This window comes from Mycetomoellerius zeteki, unplaced genomic scaffold (assembly GCF_001594055.1).
Source record: "Mycetomoellerius zeteki isolate Tzet28-1 unplaced genomic scaffold, Tzet1.0 scaffold481, whole genome shotgun sequence".
In the NCBI taxonomy this organism is placed as follows: domain Eukaryota; kingdom Metazoa; phylum Arthropoda; class Insecta; order Hymenoptera; family Formicidae; genus Mycetomoellerius; species Mycetomoellerius zeteki.
The window spans coordinates 133,092-153,818 of record NW_017257481.1 but is presented as its reverse complement, the minus strand read 5'-3'; the positions used below and the strand labels follow the sequence as shown (position 1 = coordinate 153,818).

Sequence of the window (20,727 nt, the reverse complement as noted above, 5' to 3'; positions counted from 1 at the left end):
CAGCGAGCGCGGGAAAGAGAAAACACGCTGGTGGTTGAGACCTGTTGCGAACGAAACGCCGAATCCTGGCTGACTATGTGCCAGGCGTGACTCCTACTCGCGCCTGTACGTTCAACAGGGTGGTACCACGCTGCCGGAAAATCCGATAATATTCTGTGAGTAGTTTCTCGTGCGGTTTGAAGTTTTCGTGAGTGCGTCTGTTGAGAAAACGTCTTCCTCTTGATTATCTATTTATATTGTAGAAGAGGTAATTGCGGTTTCTTTTACCGAAAATCACATCTCTAATATAACAATCGTACAATTAACTAACGCAATTAATTACCTGCGATTTCAAAATCATTTGAGTATTTTTGTCATGTTTCATAAATCGAATTATCACGGATATAGTCTTTCTATATTAAGTTACATAACTATATACATTGTGTAATGCAATTTAGTACTCGATAGCTAGATAACTTCCTATAACCGTTTTTCGTGGATAGATTCTTGCGAATATATAATTATTCTCTTTCCTGAGATTGATAATCGATAATCGGTCTATATAAAGATTAAACCACACGTTCGGACGGCAATCAATATATGACTGTCTGATTTTCATCAATATCGAGAATGAACTTAGCAACAGAAAAACAATAGGCCAGATATTTAGAATAGTGTCAAAAACCGCGAATTTATAAAAAAAATATATAAATGTGGTGTTCAAGTGAGAAATAGATCATCCATCGAAATTTGAAATTGGAAAAGGAGATTGGCGCCGGCGTCTCCGTTATCGGTACGAGAAGCTACGAGAAGAATTAGGCGCCGCGCGTGCAATTTCCCGTACAGGGAAGGGTGGCGAAATCAGGCTCGCGAGACAGGCTCTACGACCTCCTCCTCCTCTTCCTCCTTCTCCTCCTCTTCAGTCCACCCTTCCACGTCGGCGACGTTTACCCCTCGTTCGGCGTCGCCGAGGGGTAGCAGGCGGGCATCGTCAGACGCGCAGAGAATACTGCACAAGCTGCGTGCCTTGACCACAGACAACCGAGCGATCCCGGCCGCCGCCCGAAACCTTCTTTTCTTCTTCTTACGACTATCCGTCCTCCTTTCCCACCTGCCCCCTTTTTCATCCTCTCCCGCCGTCACCGTCTCCCACCAACCCTCTTCCATCCCGACTTCCCCTTCTTTGCCTTTCGGTTAGTCCGTCAAGGGGCGAGCTCCGGTACTCGCGGAAGGCACGTTTCCGCACGCGTCGGTGTTGCGTGCACTCGCCGTTACGCTACTTCCTCCACTTTTGTGACCTCTCCCGCTTCGCACCCTCCGTCTCTTTGGCCCCGATTCCCCTCTCTGTCCGCTGCGCGCCCTCCATGGTTCTCTCCCTTCTTCCTCCACCGTCATCATCCGCCGCCACCTCTCGTTCGCGTCGCTCCTCATTTTGGAACGCAGCTGCCGCTGGTGGTCGAGAAATTTTCGCGAATCCTTCCTCGAGACACCCTCCCTTCCGCTCTCGCCATCCTCCTCGCCCCTTCGACCTACCTTCTACTCCTTCTTTATTTCTCTCGTATTTCATCTTCGTCTTCCGTAGCGAAAAGGTCCTAAAAAGAGAGACCGACAGTGGAAGTTCGACGGAAAGTGGAGGAGGCGAGCGGGGCGGATGAGGGTGCAGAGGCGACACGAGTTGCATGTATGCGTCGCGTTCCTCTGCCTCTCCTCTCGAGACTTCCACGATCTTGGAGGATCGACCAGTGCGCGTTCGGAAAAAGGTGACGGAGGGTGGAACCGGCTTTCAAAATCTCGGTAGTGTTCCAAATGGTTCGCGCAAGTGTACGCATTGTATTATCAGTTAACGACGGCTACTGGGACGGCACGTCACGACGCGTCACAGCGAAGGATGAGACGAAAGTGTTCGGAAAGAAAGATGACGAGTGAATGGCCATCGAAGTAGATAAGCGACACCGGTAGGCACAGCTTATGTGGTCAAGGCACGGCAAAAGGTGTCAGTTGTGTCTTCAGTGAGTGAATTCTAAAGGTGGTGTCTTCAGAAAAGAGGTTGTCATCCTTTTATACAATTTACAAGGACAGCTTCCAAAGTTTAGGAAACTGTTACTCCGCCGAGGCGGCAGGACTCCTCGCCCTTCGAAGGAGTTAGTTACACCTGTTACGCGCACGTCGCTCACCGGCCGGTGATCGGTCTCGGTGCTCCGAAGTTTCGATATCGCGAGTGCCGAGCGAAGCGCGACGAGAGACGCGCGGTAATCGTCACGCATAGCGTAATCCCCGTCGTCGGCTTGCACGCACGTAATCGCGCGATATCCATCGCCGGCTGCCGGCGAGAGGACATGGAATTGGACGTAATGAAGCCTCTTCCCCCGCGCTGTCCCGCCTTTCGTGGTACCGAAGAACCGAGGGCCAACGGGGAGTCGCGATCTCGCGAGGGCACCGTGCGCCGCGAGTGTCGGCAGTAACGATGTCTGGATTGCATTATTGCGCCGTCACGACGTGGACGCCGTACGACTGCACGACAGAGGCGGATTCGGCAGACGTGAAAACGCGGAAGTGGATCGGCGTAGTATAGGTAAAGGGATCTCCGTTGTGGAACGCAGTTGCGAGGCAACGGCGTGACGCGTGTGCACGTGCGCGATTAGACGAGACAGAGGCCACTGCTTAGAGGAACGAGTCGCGCTCTTACGATTTTGAATCTTTACTAGTGATAGCTGTTGAAATTATCGCTCTTTGTTTAGAAAGAATGTCATGGATCAGTATTCATAATCGGTTTTTATTTTAAGACCGTCTTAAGTAATGTTTTAAGATGTTAATACAGCTCTCTGATTGGTTCATGATATTTTAACAGTCTTAAATATAAGAAGATCGACTATGAATACCGGCCATAGTTTTGTTTTCTTTGGTTAGACTATATTAAATTGAATAATGACTTGTGTTTCTTCGAAATCGATTGTGTTATTGCGGTTTTTATTCTTTTTTTTTTTTTTACAAAGAAGAAAAAGCTAATATGTCGATCAGCACGATCTGCTTCAGTGAGGACGAATTATTATAATTTAATAAAGCCTAATCGAAAAAAAAAAACAGCTATAACGTTTTTTTTTCTAAATAAAGAGTGATAATTTCAGCTCCTATCACTAGTAAAGATTTAAGACTGTAAGACTTTATTACTATAACGTCTTTACAAAGAGAAGAATATAGAGTGTAACCTCAAAGAATGCGGCTAGAAAGAAAATTTCGCGTATCAGTGATTATCATAAGTGAGAAGCTATCAGAGTATGTGTAAGAAATAAATGATGTATAAAGAGTTCTATCAAGTAAGGCTAGGATCAAATGTCACTTCCGAGTCATCAAAATGATCGCGTTAATTTGTTTGATGTTAAGAAAAGTGAAGGCCCATCTATTTAGCATACTTACCTTTTATTCATGCAAAGCATGAATTATGCGGGTATGCACTCCACTGTTACACACGTATCCGGTAATATTTCATTGTCTAGTAGAAGATTTATAGAGGATCTATAGCTTTGTGAAAGATGTAATATTAATAGTTCTTTAGAGAGCTGAGAATGTATAAAGACCACTAAAGCGTGACATCCATCTCTAAAACTTGAACCGATCAAGCAGTTAAGATTGTACAGGACATCACTTCCGATTAGTCCGATTACTTCCCGTAATAATTCGTGCCGGAGAGAAATTATAAATGAAAACCGAACACAAACTTGGGAAGCAATATATTTTGACGTGTTACGTATCATCCCTTTTCTTATTGTTCAGTCGCATCCGTTCCCTTTCCGAAAAGGTTCGGCAAGCAGGGCAAGGCAACGCAATGCAAGGCAAGGCAAGGCAGGCGCGAGCAAGGGGGCGGTAGATGGGCGCAGTTACTGCTGATCGTTAAAAGGCACATAAAAAAGGGAGAGGAGAAGGCGTTGGGTGGATGGGAGTGGGTGACGGGAGGTCAGAGGAAGCGGCGCGAGAAGTAACAATAAAAATTCGTCGGCGTTCGTGTTTCGTCGCCGTGGTAGGAGCGTAGGGACGTAAGGAGAGCGAAGTGAGGAGTACGTCGGGGGTTAAACCGAGGCAGAAGAGAAAGCGAGAGAGAAAGAGGGAAAGGGAGAGAAAAGGGTGGTTGGGTAGTCGGTGGAGCAGGGTGCGTAATGAAACGATATTGAGTAGCCGTGGTAGGGAGGGTCGTTGCAAGAGGGTGGGGGTCGTCTTCAGCCCTCTCCGTCGATTGACCTCGCTTCGACGAGATGAGGGTGGGAGCAAGCCAGGGGCGGAAGTTGGTAGGGCACGGTGGGAACCAAGCGCCGCGAGCTGCTTGGGGATCGTAGGAGGAAGGGGGTCCGTTAAATTGACGAAAATGACACATCTTCTCTACGTCCGTTTCCCTCTCGTCTCTCGCTTACCCCGTTACTTCGCTTTTTCCCCTATTTTGGCGACCGATGCGACGGCGACGGAAACTTCGAGGAACTTCAAAGCGACATTAGCACTCGAAGGGAAAGCGGATAGAAATAAATCGTAATACGCAGTAAAACGAATTGCTGTGTGCGTAATCCGGAAGGTCTTACGATACTATTGATAGAAGAAAGAAATAAAGATCGCTGTAAAGTTTAATTAAACTTTTAGTATTGTACGCTTCCGTCAGTAGCTAAAATTTTAAATCATTTATTAAACGATATACTTTTCTGAAACTTATTGTTGTACTAAGGCTATTTTTCAAAAATTTAGATTAAATTGTAATGCTATTGAACAAAATACAACTGTAATACAATATTAATCTAGTTTTGATATAATTTTTATAAAAATAATAAATTAACTTCATTTATTAGTTGTTGTGATGTGAAAATAAAAAAAATAACTATATTATATCAACATTTCTATTATGATAGTATTTTACAAATTAAAAATTAACCAAAACCAAATTTTGACGGACCAAAACAGATGACTTAATATTGTTTTATTCACATAAATAATAACGAAAAAACTCATGGAACGTCTCGAACTTAATTTATAATAGTTCTTTTTAGATATGAAAATTACAAAAGTTAAATCATAGGATAAAATATCGATATGTAGTAAAAAAACAGACCGATCAAACAAGGAGTAAAAAAATTCACATCTGACACAATCCATAATTTCTATTATGATTCGTTTATTTTGTAATTAATATAAAACTGTCACAATTTTGCAAAATTTATAATGCATTGTGTATCCATTCTTAATCTGTTTTGTAGTTTTTTAAAAGCTGTTTTATATATATAGTTTGTTTCAACCACTTTTTAAATAAATCTCGTATATATTAATCTTACCGGACTCGTCGCGGCAATTAAATCGTTCCGCTTTGGAACTTCGCACTTGCATAACCGATTGCCTCAGCGCAACGAAGGAAAAGTTTCTCAATGGTCGACTATGTATCAATGTGCGAAAGACCATTTTAAATAATAATCGTCCAGACACACGAGTGGCGAATGTTTCGAAACTGCAAAATAGGTCAACGTCCGATACAATCGGATAACAAGGTATTAAGTGATTACGTAGACCCTGGGGATAATTAGTGCGGCCAGCTAGCTCGTTAACGAACAACGTTAGCATTTGGTAGTCGTAGAATGGCAAAGCTGGTACGAATAAAGTATAGATAAACCGGCTATCCTAACGGAGAATTCGGAGGATCCTGTCTAAGTATCCTAACTGATTAAAATGGCATGTCAGTGACGATAAGCTGCGCTCCGATGAATCCATGTCGTACGTTTATTTGACATTCATGGGCACGCAACCGATCTCCCATCGTGTTAGACGACGTCTCGTAACTCCAGTTCATAAATCAGTTACTTCGTTTCCCCGTGCCTCATTCGCCGTTCATCCGAATGCGCCGCCGAGAAGCCCGCAATACGATAAAGCAATTTACAACTACTCCTGTGTTCTTCGCCCCTTCCTTCTCCCCCTCCCCCGTCCGCACTACGCGAGAAGTTTCTCTTGTCGTGTTGGAAGTTAGATGCTAATTTCGCGTAATTAACGCCCCTGGCTTTTAAATTATTTACGAGATAAATAATTTCGAGAGACTAAATTTGCTATATCGCTGGATTATCAGCTGTAACTGCTACCGGTTGAAGCTCGGGACACTCACACCGTTTCGTCGATGAGTGAAAATTGCAACTGTAAATGTCAAAACTCAATTTATATCGGAATTAGTATTGTCAAATCAAAATTTATTTTTCGATAATTGCAATTCTTAATTCTTCCAGTATTAAGTTTTTACAGAATCGAAAAATTATTGTGTGTAGGATATATTTTGTAATTATAATTTTTAGACAATAATATATATATATATTAAAATATTATATTTTTTTGATTGAATTAATAATACTAGTTTACAAGGTTTTGTGAACTAAATGCAAAAGCATATGAAGACTGTTTCTAGGATAATTGTTGATGCTGAAATATTTTTATCAGATTCGGTTTTTTGAGATGTAAGAGAAGATATTTTTTCCAATATAATAAAGTTTTTGAGATTAGAAGACAAGTTAGAAGTGTTGAGCGTTTAATTTTTACTTTTTATATGACTGAATCGATCACTAAAGTCTAGCAGCAGTCACCTAGCATATTTTTGTTTCAGTATCTCGATAACGTTTCTCAATTATCATCAAATCTTGATAAGAAACATCTGATTTGTTCTGAATTCTTTGGCGACAGATTCGAACTCAGTGTCTCAAAATATGTGCTAAGAAAAATTGTTTCTTTTTTTTCCATTAAAAATGATTCAAAATTTGTAAACCAGTGTAATCACGTTAACTTTAATGTTGATATTCTTTGAATTTATTCTATTAGTTAATGTATATCTTATCTTGTTGATTTATCAATCATATAAAGAATATCAAAGTCTAAAGAATGATAGAACAAGAATAGCAAGAAGTGGATATCTAGCAAGAGATAAAATATTAATTTTTACAAAACTAAAAGCACACAGTACCGTAAATCCTTGCCGTGCCCTCTCACTTTTTTCCCTTCATTTCATTTCACACCTGTCGGATAATAATAATAGGATAAAATGATTACGGTTCTTCGGGCGTTAATTCATTTCGAATGACGAGATGCTTTCCATACGCTCTCCGTCACGATCCGCGAGCGGGCCGTTAGAATATCATTCGCACACGCCGGTGGTGAAGCGGAGTTGAAAACACGGGGGCTAATCCGGTGACGGATGGCGGCGGTGATCTGTTGCGTTTTAATCGTCCCTCGTGCGTACGCCGCAAAATTTCATCCGGCGCGAGGCTTCGCTTTATCACGCCGACCGAAACGCCGATATTCAACCGCTGCACTGTAGAGAGCTTCACTCGTCTTCTTTGCTAGTATGCGCGTCTACGTATATGCGGAATGTGCATGTGTGCACGAGCTTGTGCGTGTGCGTGTACACGCGTACGTTGAAAAAGCGACATTGTGAGACCGGCACAGTCTCTCTCCGTCTCATTCTCTCATCGCTTTTCACTTTGGCTCACGTGCACACGTCGGCAATAGCATCTCTCTTTGCACCATTCGCTAACTGTTGCATTCTACATGCATATGAAGCTTGTCTTACTCTCTCTCTCTCTCTCTCTCTCTCTCTCTCTCTCTCTCTGCTCTCTGTCCCTCTCATTCTCTCTCTCTCTCTTTCTTTCTCGCATGCTCGCTTTTATCCTCACTCTCTTCTTATCCGCTCCTTTCTGTTTATCGTCTCGCCTTTCTTACATCTCGTCTCTTCTGGCTGACCGTTTCAACATTTCGTTAGCTGTTACCCTAAGCAGCATCGTGCCATACAGAATGTGTAACGTACTACACAAGTGATATGCGCTTTTTAATCCATTGAAAGTACAAATTTCTATGTACAAGTACATTTGATTTACAAAGTATTTTCTCTACAAGCTATAAACAAATTAGAGTAATATTTATAATGCATCGAATCACTGTTTACATTCAATCAGCACTGTGATTTAAAATTTAATTTTAAATTTAAACAAAATTAATTTAATATGCATTTTTATAAATAAATAAAATATTTTTATCTAAATCTCAGAGTAGTCGTTATTTCTTTTAAAGCACTATACCATTTTATTCTGCTTTGCGTGTTATTTGTGGGACAAATTGAGAGCGACGTATCTGCAAAGGTTCGAGTCTTCCTGGCTATCTTATCGGACGCAGTTGCGGATATTGCGATTACGACTGCGAAAGAAAATAGATGAATTTCGATGGAAATGTAGAATAATCTCGCTTTCCTTCCGTCGATGTTCGTCATACAATCCGGTTCATCACTGTCACTTCTTTGTCATTGACGAATCTACCATGGCCCGTACGATAATATTTCGCGACGTGACTCTTCTCGCGGTTGTAACATTAGACAGCGTTGAGCGATAAATGGGTCACCAGACAACGACTCCGCTACCTCGTTTGGTGTCCGATTACCGCTTAGACAGACGCGACTACGACGAAAGTCTTGTTAGGCGTGCACGACGTGGACGAAAAAGTTAAGAGTGTCTCATTCTCGAACCTCACGATGCGGAAAAAAGTTGCTAATTAATCAAATCTATTTGCTGATTGAACGTTTTTAATTTCACGTTAATATTATCACTGCGTATTTCCGTGTATCGCGATATTAACTTCAGCTAAACTGACTCGAGAATGTACCATGATTATCGGATTGCAGGTCTGATACTGTCGTAGTAGGTTTATGTCAGGTACGTCAGGTACGTGTCTCTCCGACCGGCTTCAAAGAGGTTGTGATCATCTGTGAATGTCGCGCCGGAGGTATCTCCCCCTGGAAATTTTCATACGCGCTTGTTGTAAAGAATGGGAGCGGCCATTGTTGCAAAATGATTGCTAGTTACGAGCTGTAGAATAATGAACGGTCATAATTCCGAGCAGTAATGATACTAAAACTGAGATATCCCGTAAATGTTCACGTAGAGTATATTGACTCAGTCTAAATCATGATTAACATCGTGACTATTATTTTCAACGAATTTCTTTCTCTTTAAGAAGGGAAAAAGAGATTTTTGTCGATTAATAATAGAAATTTTAAGAATATTTTCTCTATCTAAAAATATTTGAAAAATTAGAACGGTAAAAGAAAAATATCTCGGACTCTAAAGTTTCGATTTGGAGCATATTATATCATTGGAAATTCGAAAAAAATTATTCGTGCTTGCTTTCGTACATATTTTCGTATATGTGTTGTGTACAGAATCAAAGTTTCTTTGGTAACTTTAGTTCCTGCTGTTTTTAACGGTCAATAAGAACATAAAATTAATTTAGAAATGTTTTTATAAGTCATATGTTGTGACTTTAAAGAACATTTCTAAAATAAACTGATTTGGTGGCTTTCATTGACCGTTAAGGACAATTGAAGTTATCAGATATTTTAACCCTGTATACATACAACATATATGCGAAAATATGTATAACATGCGTAAATAACCAGAATAAAGGATTGAAAAAATTTTTTGAAGATGTTTACTTGATTATGTTGTCGCTCCTTGATGATCGTTAAAAAATAATTAGTTAGCAGGGTCCATCCCTGCTTCGTTGTGCACAGATGCGCGCACACACGTTTACAGTGTGCTGTTGAAGAAAAGGAAGCGGCCCCTCGGTGCATTGGCTGCTTCACGGCCGTTAGTAAGCCAGGACTCTGAATGAGTGAAAGAGGGGGGAGGGGAACAAAGAGAATGGCTGTAAAAGATTTGGCAGCTGGTACTTCGCCCGTCGGTGTCTGAAAACCCCTCGGGTGATCATTTTGAGGGCACGTCGAGCTTCGCAATGGGAGTTACTCCAAAAAAGTTATTGTCAAAGTAGCCGTCGCGCATCACCGCGACCATCGGCGAAATGTCGTGTCATTCGGTGTCACGCGAATACGGGAAAGGGTTTGCTGAGTTGCGAGGGAATTCCGAAGGGGGATGTGTCACGGTTTGGGAATTACCATTTTATTTCATAGAGTGCTAATTATACGGCCGGCGATTACGATCTTATGCGGGAATGTAGGTGGCGTGTGCTAAAAACGTGGCTCGTGACTGTCTGTTGGTACTTTCATGCTCAAGGAGACGTGATCAAGGGATCAGACAACGCCGGCAACAATAGGTCTCCATGGGAACTCTCGTTTCGCGCAACTTACTATTCATCGCTGCTTATTTTTATTCTGGACGCCCCGAAAGATCGAGAATTTTGATATCCAACGAGTTCGCGCGCGATCGTCGTCCTCGAGCATCATTTTGAATCATTAATGAGGCACGGCAGTCAGGCAGGCAGGCATACCTTATTGTGCCTTCGCGAGAGACAGGCAACGCTCTCCTGTCGGAGTCTTTCGACATCCATCGTGTACGCCGTCGTCCTTCGCTCTACTCGGAAACCGCTAAGCGGTCCCGCCAGGTGAATGGGATTCTCGCGATCATGCAACAAAGCGATGCAGATAACTTGCGTCTAGGCGTAGACGCCAATTTTTCTCATTTTTTCGTCAAATCGCAATCGTCGCGTTTACTGGCCGATGTGAAACGAGGTCTGAAAGTAGCAGCGATCTAATTTTCGTTAGCGTTATGCAAACGGGAGATCATTAAGCGAGACCATTCGGCACTATTTAATTGACTTCACAGATTCATTTGCATCGCTTGCGAGATTTATACGCCAATTTTGGGATACGCTTGTAAATTAGCGAAAACGGGACAATGCATTCTCATGTATTATTATAACTGAATATATTAAGATAATTAAAATGTTTTTAAATTATTAGATATTATCATAGAGATAACGCAAATTTTATATTGATATCAATAGGTTCATCAATTTATGCGTTAATAATGAATTCCATTCATCAATATTTTGATGAAGAAAGTTTTGAGAGCTGTTGGGTCATGAGAGAAATCTTTTCATATAAATCTAATTGCGAGTATTGTCTATGTTTGAATTACGAGTAGTACGTCAGGATCTAATGTGAATCGGAACCGCACCGACTAGGCAAGAAGATAGCATGGTTTACAGAATGGTGAAGAAAACATCATAGGTTTACCTGAGCGGAACGTGAGCCCGCGTGCCAAACCATCGGCGACTGGCCGCTCGTTATTGCAATTACGACGCGATTATAGCGGAGCCGGGAGACGTTTTCAACGCGGCCGAGTGCCAAGTGAGTTTCGGACAAAGGATAGCCTTGTATCTCGTGAGAGTTGGCCGCGGCCCTACTACAGCCGGGGGGGACCGGGAGAGGAAAAAGAGGAGAGAGAAGGAGACAGAAACTAGCCATTTCCTAAGCTTCTACTCCCGTCTAAACTGGATTGCCATTGGTCGAAACGGGCCACCGATTAGAGAAGGCACTGTAGCGATATAACAGCTTAGGAACCGAGGCGAGCGGAGGGCCGTCGGGTTAAAAATCGTGGCTCCGCCATTGGCCGAGCGGGCCCCTCGAGGCCATTCGGTTTAGAATTGAGGAATGGTGCCGCTATATCCTCGCCGTTATATCCGCGGAGGACGATCGTAGAAAGTGGCACCGTTTTCGAATCTTCGTCGTTTTGATCTGCGTGCTGTGAGGAAGGCGAAAGAAACACGTCGAGTTTCTTCGGCAATTTTTCGCTCCGAAGGATCGAATATTTTTCCTCAGTTTTTTTTTTCTTTAGCTCGTCGAGAGAAAATCGTGACTATTGCGTGGATTCTAGAAAGATTAGCACGTGGACCAAATTATAAAATTTGATTTATCGATTTATACTTTTCTTTGAATTATATTTGTGACGTTTAATATTGGAAGGACTATGAATTATTATCATTCATGAATAATTCAATTCAAGTGCATTATGTAACGACAGCAATAGCGATAGTAACAGCTTACCACAATGTACTTCGATCAAGGTTCCCTAAATAATTAATCTTTTAGCATTAATACAACATGCAATACAATTAATCAATAAGCGTATGACAAATATTTATAAAAAGAGAAATAAAAAATTGAAAAACTATGCAAGTGCATTTTTTTAGTAACATACAAATTAATTAGCATTGATTCTACGCTAACTAGTTGCATATTTTAATATCATTTTAATAATGATGAAGATAAATAGGTACTATAGGTTTTTATGCAAAATATTTTCAATTTCTTTGAGTTCACAAATTCTTTGGTAATTTAAAATAAAAAATGTATGTTTTTCTTTCTCGTTCAAATAACGTACTGATGTGCGAAATTTGTTTCCTTTTAATGTATTTTTTGTAATTAAATTAATTAGATTCGTAATCGATTTAGCAAAATCTTGATAAAACATGTGAGAAATATTCGTTTCTTGTTATTTATTTTATTGTTTCAATATAGCGATTCGACAGTCTCTAAAACACGACGCGAAATCGTAGTCATATTCAGCTCGTAAACGTTCAATCTAGACGTAGAGATAGATAATGATTTTATTCGACGAACTGTTTCCCGGTACAGCGTCATTGGTCTAATCCCGGGCGTGGTCACCCGCCCTACTTCTTCGTCTTCTTAAATGGCACGAGAGATAAGATTGGTTCGGCACCTCTCCTGCCTGGAATTTCATCCGAGGGCCGCGCCTGCAGTCTAATTACTTCTGGATGGAATCGATCAAGGACTCGGGCTTCGCTTGTGAATATATAACGAACTAGTGTGGATGAAACAATCGCGGAAAACACGCAGACCGACTGCGTTGTTTTCTCGCACGCCGTTCTCGTCAAGGAAAAGTCGTATTGACTCACTTGTTAAGAAAAGCATGCGCTTAGTAAATGGAGTAATGCTAATAGGATGATAATTCTAACAGAATGCCATTTTCACACATCATTAAAGAGATAGAAATTTATTTATTTACTTATACTATCATTTAGCGTGTTAAGCGCAAGATGATAAGATTAGTAGCTGTGGAAACACCACGCAAATGTGTTGGTAAGGTATGTGTTTAATTCTTCTATATGATAAACAGTATTTTTTAATAAGTTGCAGTACATAAAAATATAAAATTAGACAAAGAATAATTATTTTGTATTTTGAAACTTTTTGATAAAGTAATCTCGAGTCTATTTAGAGCTGAGAATTTGATTTATGGCTACGTCTCTTTCTGCTATACTATCTATATTATAGTCGAAAGAGATTATATTTCATTCATACGCGGAACGGCGATGCCAGGATTATCAATGCACACGCGGTACAAGTTCATGCTTCACCTCTGTTGATTACGCACTGCTCGGGTCTTAATAAAGTCAATCCGACGAAGGATATAGCATCCTCACGAAGAAAAGGAACATCGTTGCTTTAGATCGATGATTAATCTCGCGATAATCCGATCGCAGTCATCGCGCAAATCATTGCGAGATAAGCGGCTTGCATGCATTGTCACAGGCATGATTCCGCGGAAAATACTGAATCGCTCTGACTTCCGCGTAGCGTAGTGGACTTTCGTGATTTTACGGCGCATTTATAAATCCGCCTTGTAAACATTATCGAGAAAATATATGAAACGCTGAGTTTATTTTTCACTTCATTTCGAGTCTTCGTATCAGTATAAATCTTATTTCGAGGAAAAGTCGATTGTTTGGAAAAACCAGCGCGAATTTTTGTACGGAGAGGAAAAATATTTGTCGGACGTTCGGCGAGTTGTACGACCAGATTTTCATGACTCATTACGTAACCTTGAAGTTTGCACGCTCTGGCGCGACGATGACTTGGCCGATTCTTGCGGTCGCGATCGAGGCGTGCGCGTTGCGTGATTCCAAAGAAATTGAAGATTTTCTCGACACCTCTTCGATAATGCGCAACGACGATTTTTCGTGATTCACGCAATTATTCTTGGCGCCTACTCGTAGAGATTACCATCAAGATCTCATGCGAATTTGGCATTTACGTCAGCAAGTACGATAAATGGAAATGAAGAGAATATTGAAAATAGAACACTGAACAATTGGAATCCGAGTTTGGAGATTACAAAAGAATTATGGAATGAACAATTTTGCTAAAATATCTAAAAATTTGACTAGATATAAATCTGAAAATAATTTCGTTGAACCATCAAAATAATTATATAATAAGAACGCTCAAGTATGATGAGCAATGCTCTCCTCTGCAACAAGTTTTGACATTCTAGCAACCATATTGGGCGTCCTACATAATTTCATAGTTCAGTCGAATTATTTGCAGATCTGTAGCTAAATTTTTTAATATTTTAACAAAATTGTTCTTTCCGTGTACTAATAAATCATAAATGTTAAATATTTTAATTATATTAGTAATATACTTGAAAGTTCTACATGGAAATCGTTACATTTGATTAACTTATAGCCGATGCCACCTCGTAGTATTATTTAATCATTCATCTCGTTGTGTATAGTTTGCATCTAACTGTCATCATTTATCAACCTTTATAACGCGTTGTGCGTAGTATGCATCTGCAGTTAAACGCCCGATTATCGCACTATTGTCAAAAAATTGATGTTTATTGCAAAGATATTGCCGTGTGCGCTTCCTCTCTACCGCTGCCTCGTATATTCTGAGTCTTAATTAACGCATCGTTCCTTTCATGCGCATTCATCGTCAATGCGTTATCATAAATTTGCAGTGCGATAAGGAACTTGTCGATAAGCAATTAACACTTCGCTGCGAAAGCGCGTCGCATGTCGCGAATCTTGTTACACAAGAAATTTGGTTAATTTAAGTGGAATCTCATAATAGAAGAGACTGAATAAATTAATGATGAATATATCTCTTTCGCGAAATGCGGCCGATTGAGATTCGATGTGATTGCCAGGTCAAAAGGTCGACAGAGAATTATATTAGGACACGTGTAAATGATATTAATTATTTTTCGACTGCGATATTTTTGCTACATTAGTGACTGCTTGTCCTCTTTTTTCGTGTGGAAAAAAAATCATTTTTCGTACATACATATTCACCGAAAAGCGACAAATCATGTTGTCAAATATTTCACGACTTGCAATTGCGATTAACAGTGAGTCATTGCATTCGCGCGAACGCAAAAGCTCGTTCACAAACTGCTCAAAATAAGGTGAGATATTGCGAGGTGTATCGAGTCGCAAAATGAGAATTACGATGCGTCTTATCGCAACTTAAAACTTTACTGCTGAGGATGCGCTGGTGAAATGCGGGCGCGCATTTTCGTTCATGTCGATCAACTGGTACTCGTCGACTGGAACATTAGGTCTGTTCGCGTTGCTTGAAATCCTTAAATATTTTTATACTTAAAATGAGATAGATATATATTTGGACGGTGAAAAGAGAGAAAGCGAAGATGCTGAGTGCGAAAAGTGCATGCAACGCGAACAGACCTATTGATTACAAGGCAAACTGTACTGGTTTTTTTTATCTATATAAAATTAATCTTTTCGAATTTCGTAAATACTTTTCCGTGTGTTTTTCAATGATTCGGTTTTTCCAAATTGCGTTGTGTAATGCTTCTCTTTAACACGTTTCTTTTCCTGTCAAGGTGCGTATTAAAAATGCAACCTGAAATTTTGTCTAAACATGTGAAATTATACAGATTTTTCCTTTTTTATTAACAGATTGTTTTGCAATATGATTGGAATAAGATTAAGACACGTTTGTTGTATGTCGCGAAAAGTAATATTGAATAAATTTTAAATGTATAATATATCTTTAAATATATTTATATTATGTTATAAATAAATATTACATTATAGTGTTTCTTATCAACAAGAAAATTAATTTTATGACATGTTAAATATTAAGGAAAAGTTAAAAAGTTTACCTTATCAAAAATGATTATTTTTTTAAACAATTTAATTCTAATTCAATTCAACGATAGCTGGTATCACAAAAGAATTAGACCAAGTTATTCGTATAATCGATTTTACTGTAAAGTCAATTAAAAGTGAATCTCTTGTCTTTGTTACAAATTATTTCATCCGTGAAGGAGATTAAAACGTAAGCCGGTGCGGCAGTAATTTTTCGGAAATCACGATAAGGGTGTAAGCTCCACTTAAAACTGCGGCGTTAAATTCGTCCCTGACCGTAATATCAGTCGTGCATTTTTCTGACAGGCATGCGCAAACGCATATACATACGCACACATCTTGCGGCGTGGCCGACGTGGATCCAGTTCGTGTTTCCGCAAAGCGCATTATACCTGTATTTGATAAGCTGCGTGGAAGTAGAGCGTTTAAATAATGGCCGCACACGTCGACGATGGGATAGCACGATGGGCGTCGCCATTCGTTCGAAACGTTCGACAAACAATAATAATTTATTCAGATGTTTTTCATGCGCGCTTCCAAGCGACTGCGTTAATTCGAACAGGTTTTCTCGGCTTATTTTCTTCTATACGCTCGCGTAAAGATGGTAAACTTAAAGAGGCAAAACATGTATTTCAAGCAATTGCATCTTTCGTATCTTTAGGCTTTAAATTATTATTTTTTAAATAATTTGTTTTTGTAGTCTCATTTTTTGTTATTTAATCTATCCCTCTTTTATATTTTCTAAATTTACCTATTTCTAACGAACTATTTTTAATAATTGAAAGGTTTAATTGATTGAAAAAAACATTTTGTGTTTAGTTGTTCCTCGATATATTTTGTTTGAGGTATAAAATACATTACAAAACTTATGTAGTTACTATTATATAAAATTATTCTGTCAATAACAATTTTACATTGAAGTGCAAATAACAAATATAATCTAATACAATCATTTAAATATGTAATTACCACAGTTAAGATAAGTTTGGGAAATGTCGTCATTGGAGAATTAACATTTCGTCCACTTCAACACATACGTTGGTATAATTGCGAGCTATCCAGAGTGATCAATGTGTTCTCGTTCTTCACTAGATAATTCGCGCTTATTCATGAACTCAAGCGAAACCCGCAATATATCTTGCATGATCACTATACTCTACAGTCCCCGAAATTTGTATGCGTTTTACACGGTAAACCGTCGCTCTGAGAACCAACTTCGCTACTATTTCCAACCTTTCTATCAACTTCGCTGAAGAACCGGTTAACATGCTAATGCCATTACATATTAATTACCATTAATGCCGTTGAGTACTCGATATCTTGAAAACAAACTGGTAACCAATCGATAATAAATTTAACAAGTGACAAGGCTGCGTACTTATAAACCTACTTACGAATCGAAATCATGGTTGCGCTAGTTTCAAGAGTATCAGTCGAATTTTTTTACACAATTACGACATATCGTACAATTCTAATATGAATACAATATATTGTACAACAAATACGAATATCGTACTATTTAACAATTTCAATATCAAATTGCATTATAGATTATTAATAAATATTTATTATCCTCATTGGATTTCAGATACAACTTGCATTTTTTAAAAAGTTATTTTCTTGTAAAATAAAAATTTGAAAGTTGTTTGAAAATGGAAGCTTGAAATTTGTATTAGTTGGCACATTAAATTTTATTTTACAAAACAATTAGAACGATATCTACATGTTTCATAATATGTAATTGTACAGTTATCAATTTCTTCTGTCGCACATTGGTCGCTAATATAGGTGTAAATCAATAATACAGTAATTATTGAGCGAAACGCATAATTAACGACTGAACTAATTAATGGCTAAAACGCGTAAGACTCATTACGCTCGCGAAATTCCAAACGGCGATATATGCGATCGAACAACTTTGATTCCCGAAGTTTGCTCGTGAGATACGCGACGACAGATTATTTCGGACTGTACAGAGACGCGAATGTTCTGTACGCTTCGAAGAAAATAACACGATTAAACTTACTCCGATACGCGCCGTTGAGTAAGGCGATAATAATTGCGGCCGCGGAATAATTAGCTGTACGCGAATGTCCATTTGCGTGAGATAAACCGACCTTAGCAGACTTTAATTTAGAGAAAGAGCCTAATGGACTTTCGAAATTGTTTTCACGATTGTACTACAATGAATCGAGGCCTTTTACTCTGCTTTTCGTTGTAAAAATTTTCTATAATATTTAAATTCTTTAAATCGTTAGATCAAGATACTTGCCTTTCGATGACCTTCAAGCATCGCTTTAATTAAATTACACATTCGTGAGATTTAGTTTATTCGAATACCATTGTATGCAAATGTGTAATATACAGTAGAAAATTTTCGAAGTTGCATGATAATTTAGTTACTCATTCATTTTTAATACGGGTGATATTGTTTTTTGTAAATTTACGAAGGCAAAGTGTGCAACCATTGCTTTAAACGTGTCGAAATTTCCCTCTGAATTTTTCAATAGTTCTGCTTTACCACAAAGCCGTTGTGGACTACTACAAATTGATCCTAAATTAAGCGGTGCAGTAACATTGCATCAGTACGCGTTACACTGCAGCGGTTTCTCGTTATAATGAGGTTTATATTTTTAGAACAATATTTTTCAAAGCGTTACATGAAAAAATGTGATACGATCCACGATCTCTTTTGTCACGAAACACAATTTTTCATCGTGTTCTTTTTTTTGGAGAGCTTGCGTGAATTTTGTGTCGAGCCGACACCTAATTAAACATGTTGACTCTTTATCTCTCTATTATAAACAATTATACCTCAAAACGTTTGAACCTAGATTAAACCTAAACCAAATTGTTAACATAAATTGGTCCATGCACGGCCAGCAAAAGCTTCGAAATTCCAAGACATCGAATTGTACGCCAATGAGTGGTCGAATCGATCCCGAGTGCAATTTAATTTGCGAATTCCCCGCCGTTCCACAGAAACAACGCGTTTCGCAGAAACGACGTGCCGTGGTTGACCCGCGACCGGCTCTTTGCGGCCCTAATGACTATCCCGCCTCGTGGCAAACGACAAAATCAATTCAGCGCTATGAAGGCGGGCGCCATGAAAAATCGCTACTGGACTCGATTCGCACGCGATATATATATTTTCACATACGCGGGTACATACTCGGTACGTGCATTCACGATCACCTCACGAATGTAGAAACGCGTACGTCTCTATACCTGTACATTGTGCGAAGCGTATGCACGTGGTGCATCGCATCGAGTACCGATTGGCGTGACGGTACGTTGCATCCGCGGCACGCGCGCTGCGATACCGGGTGTCCGGCGAGAAGGGCGGTTGATTGGTTAGTCCAAGCTGTAATTGGCCAGCTGTAGTCGGTTTGCGTTTGATCGGGGATAGGAAAATGCTCTTTGAGAATTAGAGACTGACGATTCGAGTAAATTCTATTCTCCGCGTGTCATAAATCAATGGCGCGTAATAAATCCGCAATAGAGAATTAGGTTATTTGAAATATCACGAGAAATGGAAAAAAATAAACGATAAACTGTATGATAATTTTGGCTGAAAAGTATAAATTATTTGAAGAATGAATAAGATCATTCATTCGTTGTCTTGCGATATATACGAGTACATGCGTTTAAATTCAGCATTACTTGCAAACTTGGGCGAACTGGATAAGTTTTCGAAAATCTCAAGTATGATATCCATAAACAGATGAAAATACAGTTGGAGCGAGAAAACATGTGACGTAAAATTAAATTTGAGCATTGTATATTAAATCGTTTTCACGGTTCTTCGATGACGAAATGTACGACGGGATCACGGAGCTTTTGCTCAAATGAATATCGAATACTGTTTGCTAAATTAATGAACGAGCGAAAAACACAAGCTCGCGCTGGCGGGCATATTTCCGCGATGTTAAATATTTATTCAGGAAATTAACATCCGTCACAAATGCACATGTATCGCAACGTACTATGGCGTGGCTCTGATAATTGTTTCGACTAGCATAAATATCATAATTTGTAAAATCCCGCTGATGATTAAACAGCATCCGCCGGCGTTGAACTGACGCTCGGAAATCTTTTCGACGAAGCCGGCGACGCGGCAGAGTTAAACACGTCATGCTGGTGTGATAACGGTCAACTATTCGGCCTTTGGATAAGGAAGTGAAAAAAATCCCGTTATCACCGTCTGTATCACGAACCATTCTAGGGAGTGGAGCGGAATCAAGCGGAATTATAACTGGCGTAAGCGAATTGTAGCTGCCTGTGAGATAAAAAAACCGACGTCTTTGAGACGTTGAGTACATTTGAATGCATTTCTACAAATTATATAAGAATATAGCGAGTGTTATTTTTCCATATTCTTATCTTCCTCGAAACATCTACTCAATAGAAGTATCGAACGGAAAGTTTCTTCTTTTTTTAGCAGCGCTAATGAAACTTTCGCGACAGTCCAATAATGCTCATAATTATGTAAAGATTCGTAGAATTCAAAGAAAATTACGTTTCCATACCTTTTAATTCGCACAAAGCGTTTATTTGTTCAGAGCAATGAAATGATTAATTATTAACAATTTTTTATACATATATAATTAAGTCCTCGGGCATTCTCGAATGTTGCGATGAAGTTCCGATAATTGTGAAAATTTTACTCTTCGAATTATATTCTGAGTTACTAAAAAACGAAAAAGTGAATTCTTCTTGCAAATGCAGTTTTTTTTCTCTCGGTTTGCCATACGCGGCCGTGTCCTTCGAAAACCACCATGTCCGGTTATTCAATCGCGCGCGATCTGCATAATTTCGCGTGCGATTCTCGCTGGAAGAACTGCATCACTCACAGCTACGAACATCCGCGTGCTTTTCTCTGGAACCTTAATCATCGTCCATCATTTCCTATATATGACAAACAAGTCAGCCGTGCGCATTATAGAGATGCGCGTGCGTGAATTTGTGCAGTGGGCTAGATATCGTCATCCGCAGCGGGTACAGTTCGCGTAACTCACGATTATGCAACCGCGATTATAAAAC

At 39.6% G+C, this 20,727-nt stretch overlaps 1 protein-coding gene across 2 annotated transcripts in view; it reads left to right on the top strand.

Annotated features, from left to right (window-relative positions):
• Positions 1–20,727, top strand: part of Eip93F (Ecdysone-induced protein 93F) — a 56,685-nt gene that overhangs the window by 1,269 nt on the left and 34,689 nt on the right. The window lies entirely within an intron of this gene.